At 35.1% G+C, this 10,696-nt stretch overlaps 2 non-coding genes across 2 annotated transcripts; both read right to left on the reverse strand.

Moving 5' to 3' along the window:
* Nucleotides 1–3,716: 3,716 nt before the first annotated feature.
* TRNAG-UCC (transfer RNA glycine (anticodon UCC)) lies at nt 3,717–3,788 on the reverse strand. Its single transcript has one exon. It is a non-coding gene; the product is annotated as a tRNA-Gly (tRNA).
* A 190-nt stretch (nt 3,789–3,978) lies between these two features.
* On the reverse strand, nt 3,979–4,060 carry TRNAS-GCU (transfer RNA serine (anticodon GCU)). The gene has a single exon. It is a non-coding gene; the product is annotated as a tRNA-Ser (tRNA).
* Nucleotides 4,061–10,696: the final 6,636 nt, after the last annotated feature.

The raw sequence follows: 10,696 nt of genomic DNA on the forward strand, positions 1-10,696 counted from the left end.
CAGTTTTGTTAGAGAAGCTACGTTGGTGTTTGGCTTCTCTTGGCTTGCAGAAAAGATAAAAATAATAAACAAACATGGCATCAGGCTAATTGTTGTCAAGGTGGAGATTGTTGAGATTTTTCTGTTTTAGACAAAATAGGAAAGAATCCCAGTGTGTGACAACAATAGATATCTGTTGTTGGATTAGCTCCAGGTTGTTGGGAGAAAATTAATGCATCCTAAATTTGATGTGAGAGGCAGTTAGATTCTCCCTGTTATAAAATAGGTGGTCATACGGATAGCTGGGTGATAGAGTGAGAGTTTAATGGATGTAATCTCCTGTTTGATTAATGAGAATTGTCGATGCCTTAGTTTGGTGGACGTAGCCCAGATTGGTTGGGTGAACCACGTTAAAAGTTGTGTCCCTGTGCATGATTTTTTGATTGCTGTGTATATATTTTATTTTATTTTGTTGTGCATCTGATCTCCAACAATTAACAGTTATTATATTATTAAAACAAATAAAATTTATTATATATAAATAAAGTAATATTTTTAATAATAATTGATTTTAAATTTATAAAATTAATATTATATTAGCATAAAGATAAATAAATATTAAAATATTATCAGAAAATATTTTTTATAATTAATTAAATGTATTATAATATTTATATTTTTTTAATAATTAAAATTAAAATTGCATATCATAATCATAATTTAATTAAAAAATTAATAATACTAAATTTGTTTATAATACTAACATATATATATATATATATTAAATTAAGAACATTAAAAAAATCCAATTATTTTATTATTTTATTTAGTAATTTTTTATTTTTTTTCAAGTTGTTTGTGATCTTCTAAGTTTGATGTGTGGTTTGAGGAGTCGCTATTTAGGGTAATCTAAGTCATTAGTGGATCACTAACCCTTAAGTGATCCACTAGTGACTAGATGCTTTAGTATGTCTAACACAAAGCACAACCACCCCCTAAAATTTGATCCTCAATCGTCTCACTAACAAAAACCATCATCAACTCAACTCATTGTGCTAGTAAAATTTGACATTTAACAAATATTTATTATTATTATTTTATTTTATTTAATTTTAGTATATGAATACATCTTTATTTATAATAATTATAAACCCACTCACTTTACACTCTCCTTTGGCTTTCACTGAATGGGGGCGGAGGGATTCATATTGTCGGGTCTCCTAGTCTGCAGAGATGCATATGGGTCTCCTAGTCTGCATATATATACCGAAAGTGATCGTTTAATTCACAGTTTGGTGTATCCTCGCTGGTAAAGTTTAAAAGGACGACATTATATGTATTATGCTTACTTGTGTGGTATTATGGGTATAATGCAAATAACTTATTATGTGTATGATGCAAAATTTATTGAATTAAGAACAATTTAAAAACAATTAAGATTATTAAAAACATATATTTTAAGCTTATAGTGTATGCGTCTTTTTTAAATTGATTTTATAAATAAGTATGCTAATGTGGGAAAGGTTTAAGAATTGTAATGAAAAACATTTTTAATTAAGGTCTAAGAATTGTAATGAAAAACATTTTTAATTATATATTTAAATAGAAATAATTACAATTGATATGGTATGAATTTCCATCATTTAAAATTACTAAATTAAAAATAATATAAAAAAATAATGTATTAATTCAGATCATCAATTATATATGAAAAAAATTTCATGGCATATATAAATTGAGATTTTATATATAATTTTATTGGTGTTGGAGAGATATATTATAATTTGAATTATAAGGCAGAAGAAAGTTTCGTAGTTTAATTTTTTGCTTTGGGTTAAAATATGATTTGTTAGTATAAAAAACGATTCTATAATGCGGAATAAACACTTAAAAGAATCGAAAAACTTTAATACCCAATAAATTATACCTCCGGCCATTGATGCTAGCTCACACTCTGATATCAAATAAAAGCAAGATTGCTTGTAGTTACCCCAATTTGTTGTTGTACGAGATAATGGAAACGCTGAAATAAAGCTGCTCGGACCTCCAGCATCAACTGCCTTTGAAAAAACTCCAACAACTGCCTTTCAGAGCTTCGAACCCTCAATATACAAGTTTCTTCTCTCTGCTGGCTTGGCTCTATTAAAACCGGTAGTTCTGAAGCAAAACACTAATGGTTTGAGCCTACATGCGAAGGAGGAAGGTCAACAGACTGAGGGATGGTCTCCTGGTGTCGAAAACTCCTTGGAAAAGTGGAGAGCCGACGTATCAACTCGACAACCGAGAATAGCCAACAGTGGTGAACATTGGAAGGGTTACAGGCCCTCCATCGCCAAGAGTATATGCAGAGACGAACCTTACCGAAACAGACAGTGCAAAAATACAATGGATTTGACTACTCAAAGACACGAGGCCATTCACCCTCTGCAGATTTTTTCTTTCACCCGCGTGGCACTTTCAAGCTCTGCTCACTCTAACTTGATGGTGTAAGACTAAAGGGGATTGAGTTAGTGAGCTTGGGGACCAAACAGAAGTATTTATAACCAAGCTTCCATCAAGCTTCTGTTGGCTATGTGTCAAGTGTTCCACAGATCATGGTAGAGAATTGCAGAAAGAGTAATGGACTACTCCAGGAGCTTCCAACAAGAAATTAATTTAACTGCAATTGGTTTCCATAATTTAAAGAAATAACTGCAGTTGGTTTCCATAATTTAAAGAAACGGTGGCAGACTGTTGCCCATAATAAATTGGCGACGGTTAGGAGCTAACATAATTATCACATTAAAACATTTTAAAAAAGCAAATATAAACAACCTTGTTACTGTAAATATTTTCTGATTATAATATGATTATCACATTAAAACATTTTCCATAAGCAATTTTATTATCAAGTTATTCATTTTGATAATTGTTCACACAGTCATGGATTTAAAAATTCTCTTATAAATTAAAATAAATTATAAATATGATATAGCTCAATTTCTTCAAATATTGTGTTTAAATTTCTATGGTTTGTTGCTAGCATGCACGCTATGAAGATTAGGGTTTTTATACCTCTCACTCTAACACACTCTTGGCTAACTTGAAAGAATTGAAACCAGAGGTAGGGAGAGTTAGGATTTTAGGAAATATGAAGTGTCATGCATTGTGTGCGTATGCATTGTAATGGAATATTATTTTTAGGGTTTCTGAATTAATATATATAGATTTATTTCATGATGAGGATGAAAATGAAAATTTTAGGAGTTAATATTTGTATTTGAGTTAATTTTCCATGTTTTTTCAAAAAAAATGGTCAATTTATATTTTTTTCTAAAATGATTCTTCCCAAATTTTATTGTGCAGCATTTTTTTATTTTAAAATGGTCAAAATTTCATATTGATTAATATAAAATGGAGTCGTCTAACCAGACAGAAGGAATTGCCCAGACAACCAAAGTGACTGAAATCTGGGCAAAAAATTTCAAAATATCCCACAGAAGTAGTGGTGTTTGAATTTGCGCGGAGTTAGTGGCTTTTCTTGACCAAGGCCTAACAAGTACATAAATATATATTAGCGTGAAGTACATAAATATTAAGTGTTTGAATTTGCGGGGAGTTAGTGGCTTTTCTTGACCAAGGCCTAACAAGTACATAAATATACATTGGCGTGAAGTACGTAAATATATATTAGCGTCTGCCTGCCGGGAGTCGTGGCTTTTCCTGAGCAAGGCCTAACAAGTACATAAATATATGTTTGCGTCTGCCGGGAGTCGAACCCGGGTCTATTGCTTGGAAGGCAATTATCCTAACCGTTGGACTACAAACGCTTCTTTTAGATTCGACTGGATTACTGACTTTGTTGGAGTGGAACCCGGGTTCATCCAAATAATCTTCGGTGAGTAGTAAAATTGAGCTAGAGTTAAAATGTCTGCCACGAAAATTTTACTGATTATTTAATAGAACTAATTTTCTATGAAATCATATCGGCGAACGGAATTTTAACAAAACTGGAAAGAACGTCGCCTGAGAGATTCGAACTCTCGCGGGGAAACCCCATGTACTTAGCAGGCACACGCCTTAACCACTCGGCCAAAGCGACTGTTGTCGTTATATTCAGAATATTCCCTCTAAGTGTTTAAACATTGATTATATATTCAAATTTGATCATCGTGTATCATTTGCTTCATAATTTTCTTTGGTTGAAAATAAATAAAATAGGTAGTTGCCCCACGAGGACAAAACCTGTGTACTTTTTAGCCGCAAGCCAGTAACCCTAGGGCTAGTTATTTTAACTTAATTAATATAATTTACATGGAAAGGAAAATTATTTAAAAAAAAAAATAATTGTTTAGTGTTATTATTCGAAATTTTAAGTTTTTTAATTAAAATTTTACAATTAAATTATATAAATAGATTTAATATTAAAAAGCGCTTCAAAGCATTAAAATCGTGCATATTACACTCTAATTTATAATTTTAAAATGTAGATAAAAAAAATTTAAAAATCCAAAATATAATAGCACTTATTTGACACAAAATTGTAAAACAAAAAATCTAATTTTATAAGGGAAATGGTTCACTAACCTATAATGGCTTAAATATCAAAATATAAAAATTATCATGCTAACCTCTTCATCATTGTGAGGGAAGTATAGAACTCTAATTTACTTTGTCAAAGTGGACATTTTGTTGTCCAATTTCTTTAATTGCAATTGATGTTGAGGAGAATTTCTTAGTATCTCACTTCTTTCTACCAAGACCTTATTTATGATGGTCTTAATCTACTAACAAAGATTAATCTTTCTACCAAAACCTTACAAAGATCAATCTTTCTACTAAAATATTATCTATGATGGTCTTAATCTACCAACAAAGATTAATGGTTTGAATGTATTGAACGTATTGAGTTTGTGGTGGAGTGTTGTGTGGGTTTTTATACATGCTTTTGATTTTTAAATTAAACTTCAAAATACCTTGATCGGGGTGTGAGCCAGTGGTTGGGACAGTCTAGGTATAGTAATGATATGTACCTCTGAGACATGTACTTCCGCCCCCCACACGCTCAAGGCGATGGGTGCGACGACCCTTGGCATGAGTGCATGCAAGGGTGGTGGGAAAGGTGGCAGGGAAGGAGGTGAGGTAGGATGTAAAGGAGAATACGGCAGGCAAGAGGGCGAAGTTGGAGTTTTGGCTTGCAAAAGAAGGAGGTGTTGCAAAGGAACGGGAAGGCGACGACTTTTTCAGCTCCAAGCTTGGAAACGACCTACATCTATATACGAGTATGTTTTTCGGCCTTTCTCCTCCATTGCAATGATGTCTTGCTTGGGGTTTTGCTGGTGGGAGAGGGGGGACAATAGGAAGATCAATTGGGGGGTTGAGAATTGTTGGTGGCAATGGGTAGGAAATTGGTAGCAATTGCCTGGTTCTATGTTTATATCTTGTGTCTGTCGAATATTTCCTATGGCCTCTGTTGTGTTGACCCTATGTCGTCTGGTTTGGAGAACCCAGGTTCTGTTAACCGAAGTTGGTGGGAGTTGGTCGTAGAAGGCACGTGAGTGATGACAATGAGATGGATGCTGGGGGAAGGGGGGAGCAGTCAACACGGTGCATAGGAGGCAGGCCATGCTACTGCAGCCAAAGCACTTGCTGGGATAATGGGCATCCCCACTGGGAATATGGAAATGCCAAGGACTTAGAGTGGAAAGCTGAGTATGAAAAAGAGAGTGGCAACGCTAAAATTTCTTGGGCAGAGGGGGAAGGGTTACCAATTACTGCTTGGAAATCTAATGGAGTGAGGGTGGGCTCGCGCGTTTGGCTTTGGAAAGGGGTGGCTTACCTGACTGTGACTGGAAGGTATTGGGTATGGAGGAGGGGAGTGACAGAGGGTTGTTGGAGGCAGACCCCCTCTAGGGATTGTTCTCTCGACCATCCTGGCTCTGACTCCGATAGGGAAAGGATTGAGGAGGAGCACGGTGTGGTTTATCTCACCGAAAATGAAATTCAAGGAAGGAACCAAATTATATTAAATTGTTTTAGATTAACGAACTGTCGCTGTGAACAGGTCTTGGGAATTTATGATATGGCTCAGCCTACGAAAGGCATTGGACAAGGAAGGAGGGGACAGGACCCTAGGAAGGATAAGGATCCAAATACGTCAAAGCCTTGCAAGGGAAGAAAGTCGGTAGAACACCATATCACTGAAGTCGTTGAGGCCTACTGTGAGGGTACTGATGAGGGAATTCAGAAGCTGTTAGAAGAGTGGGAAGAGGAAATAAAGTAGGGCAGTGAGACAGAGGAGGATATGGAAAATTGGAGGACCTTAGTCCCGGACCCGGGCAACACCAGAGGAAGAATCACGCAGTTCAAGAAAACCTTATATCTTTATCGGTTAATAAAGAGCTTGTTGGACAAATCCATGGAACAAATCTCGATGGGCATGGCGGTCTCACTCCAAGACATGTTGAGCTACAAGCAAGACCTACAGAAAAATTCACTTCCAGCTCCATAAGCAAGACATCTGGTTGGATAGAATTGAAAGACACATTTCATGCATCTTAGAACTGTCTGAGATGCCTGGATCAACAGTTAAGGACCCGACACCTATGGAATCGGCCTCAAAGGAGCAGAAGGGCTAGTCATTTCCCTATGTTTACTTTTGTTTTATATGCGGATAGCTTTTAATTTTCTTCATGCAAGTATATGTATAGCTAGAAATCTAGAATATGGACATGAAACAGAGACATATATAGCTTGGTTAGAGAGATTAAAACTCTATTGTTTTTTGATGGCTTACAATGCGGATAGGTGGCCAACAGACTTGGTTTCCCTCCGGGGCAAGTTGAGGCCACCTAGCCAATCTATGTGGTGTAAATTTGCCTATGTTTGAATAGAAAATGAAATGGACCTGCCAAGCTTAACAAAATAAATAAATAAACTTCAAAATATTAAATTTTAATTATATAAATAAAATGTCTTTAAAATATGTAGGTAATAAAATATGAATTCTAATATTTTAATAATTATTTTTTAATGATTAAAAAAATAAATTGTTTTGAGAATATATTTATTGAAATATGAATTTAAATATTTAATTATGTTTTTATGTGTGTTTGTGTTTATTTTGGAATAAGAATTCAAAATATTAATTTAATTATCAATAATTATTACCTGGATCGTAAGGATTTAACCTTGACATCATATTCATGAAATATTTTTAGTAATAGTCATAGATAAAGAGGGTTTGGGTTTCTTTTAAAATTAGTTGTCATTTTTTCTTTTCAATTTAATTTGAAAACAAAAAAAGTCATTATTTACAAACTTCAAATTCAAATTCAATTTAGTTTTATTTATGGCATTATATTTTCATTGCTTATTGATACCTTATTATGTTTTTCCCATATATATATATATATAAACAATAATAATAAAAGTATAATTTAGTTAGTTTTTATGATTTTTTAAAGGCGTAGTCTAACTTATACACGAAATGACCTTTTTTGATATATGTTTTCTTGTTAATTTTAATCAAAATCCAACAAAGATTTTTAAAACTTGAGTTTAAATTGTTTAATCGTATAATTCGAGTGCCTTAGAGATTTTCAGGGTGATAAATCCATTTATGCATTTAAAAATATATTTTAAACAACAAAAAATCACATTCTTGCTTGAAATTATATCCCCGGATTTTGGTGAATTACGTTGAAAAAGGCTAGCCTATGCCTTTTTTAATATTGATAATGTGAGATATATTATGAGATATGTGTCTTGAAACTTACTATAGATTGATGATTATCATTATTTATCAATCATTTAATTTACATAGTTGTACTAGTAATAATTTCTTAAAATGTGTAGCTTGAGTCGGTTTAATCATTAAAAGCTTATACTTCCTCATAAAAGATCATAAGTTCAATTTCAAAAATAATAAAATATGTAGAGCTCCTTGAAATTTAACATATTATATATGTTAATTTCTACACTTAACTAAATTATATACCAGTCTAGATACATCTTAACTTTGGATCTACCAAGGGTTGAGAGGGATCAAATCTATTAATATAGAGCGAAAAGAGATTTGATCCCACTCGGCTCTATAACATCCTCCTCCCACATCTACCCAAGTAACCAGCCAACCAGGGTAAACATGTGACAATAGGACGCTATGATACGATTTGACCTCCCAAGTTACATTAAGGAAGTGGAACCAATGGAAACACACCATACAGACCTTCAACATCAGCATTAGGACCCTCAAGAACCATCCCAACCTTTCTACCAACCAGCCCCTAGGTCCCACTGAGATTTTGGACCACTTGACCTATGGACGCTCCCATGTTATGGTCATGCCAGCATCCAGGAGGCTCTGGATGCTCCCACAAGACTACATGCCTGCGTCCAGGTACTATTTCCAACAGACCTGTGCCATAGTCCGGGGAATTTAAGGCACTTTTCAAGCTTAGAATTTCGGCCACTACCCAGAACTTGTTGTAACTTCCGAAATCCATTAAACACGTGATGACAAGACTAATAAACCAAAACTAACTCGAGGACTAGGCATGACCATCCCAAACCGAGACTGACATTCTGTCAAACACTAGGCATCCAATGCAATCTGCAGGTTTAAATAACAAATCTAAGAATAGGGGTCTCATACTTATCTAAGATTTTTTATGAAGCATTGTTTCATTTTCACATTAGTTGTAGTTTCATCCGCTAAGCCATTGACACATTGTTCATTCATTTACAAGTAGAAACATGATGAGATCCATACATAGCCACTGTCATAATACATATTCATAACCAGCATAATAACAACAGAAGTACCAAGGAAACATCAACCATATAATCCACATATAAATGAGTATAATACTCATGAGATAACAAGGAGAAATAACCTCATATTAATGATGCAAAAGTCAACCCAGTATGGGACTACCACGTTCCACCCGACTGTAGAATGGCTAATCCAAATATCTCTTTAGCCATTCACGTTCGTACCATATTCCAAGCATGAATGTGGGATCTCATAGAACACATCAATCCAAAACCATCCAAGGCTTCCAGAGGCCATCCACCTCAACTCATCAAACAGTGATTCCACCTCACGGTCGGAAATCACAAAACCATCATCAGATTGGTCTCTATCCAAGCCTTCTAGTGCTCCAGAGTGTTTATCCAACCAAGGCTTAACTCAACCCACAATGTTTGTGAGGCTTTTAGAGCGTTTTTCCAACCAGGGATTCTGGGACTAGTAACTCAACCCACCAAGGGCTTCTAGATCGTTTTTGCAACCAAGGCTTCCAAGACTAGTAACTCAACCCAAGCTAAGGAAACATGAGAACCAACCAAAACAAAACAAGGAAATAAATCTACAATCACCATGGCTATCCAGGAAATGGCAAGGCTAGGCAGTCCACTGTCAATCCAGGAAATCTTTCATGACAGTGATAGATCATGACTAATAAACCACATGCATATGTCATGCATGCCAAAACTAGTGAGGAAAACATACATGCAACTGGGTACCTGCAAGCCAAATCTGTTGTAGTTGTTGATCCCGATGTCCTTTTGTGCCTTCCCGCTCTTCCTTTTCCTTCTTTCTCCAAAAATCTAAGTATGCCACGCTCTCCAAGAGTACTCCAAGAAAACAATAAGTATCCAAGAGTATGAGAGAGAGAGAATAATGAGAGAGCTCCAAAAATTAAACTGACAAAATTTTGTGTATTGATCCTCAGAGACCTTTTTATGAATGAGGCCTTTATTTTCTTCATTTTCCATTATTTTCCTCCTCACATGCAACCTTTGACCTTTCACCTCCCTTTTTTTCTAATTTCCATTATTTTCATAAATAAATGTGTCAAAATGTCATTTTGTCTTTCCAAAGCCTTAGCCATAATAAACTAAATGAACACCCACTATGATGTTTTTTTCCCACCATTCAGCTTGGAATATGTGTCACATCACCGTGGTCTTATATATTTTTTCATGTATTTTTAACCAGGGTTGTTACAGAACCCTCCCCCTTGGAGTAACATCGCCCTCAGTGTTCAATGACACCTATAACCAACAATATTGTTTAAAACAAAACATACTGCCCATGGAGATTTATAACATAGCTCGTTGCATTATTTACAATGACCATTGTTGGCACATGACAATCATACCATTTACTGGAGCTTTATAACACAAATCATTATGGCATTTACAATAATAACCACATATACACACATACACATTTGCTTCACCCAGCAAATAATCGTACTGTATATGGAGCTTTATAAATCTAACTCAATATAATATTTAAAATAATACACACATATATACATTATTTCAACAAGCATATAAAAGGATACGATGCCTACATCTACAACAAGGGAATCCAGAGGCTCACACCTCTGCCCTCAAAGTAATACCAAGATTCACCTCCTTCCCAGAAATTCAAGAATCCACTGCAAGGTCAAATCTGCATCCAATGTCCAGTGCTATAATCCTTTGTCGTGTGTCCTCTCAGTAAACAGTTACCGACTCATTGTTCTAGGGCGCACTCCCAATGTGCATTTGATTCCATATGGAAATGCTAATGACCAAATCAAATACATCCCTGGCCTTCCCTTCTCTGTTACACAGTCCCTCAGGAAATCTGGTCACCCCCTTCCATGCAGTCACACACCTTCCAAGTTTCGTTGACACCCCCATCTCGAGCAGTCCATCCCTTGGCAAGGCCTCCTCGCATCAG

This window comes from Pinus tabuliformis, chromosome 2_2, assembly GCF_031772625.1.
Source record: "Pinus tabuliformis cultivar Carrire ecotype Pingquan chromosome 2_2, CPIR1, whole genome shotgun sequence".
NCBI classification, from domain to species: Eukaryota; Viridiplantae; Streptophyta; class Pinopsida; order Pinales; family Pinaceae; genus Pinus; species Pinus tabuliformis.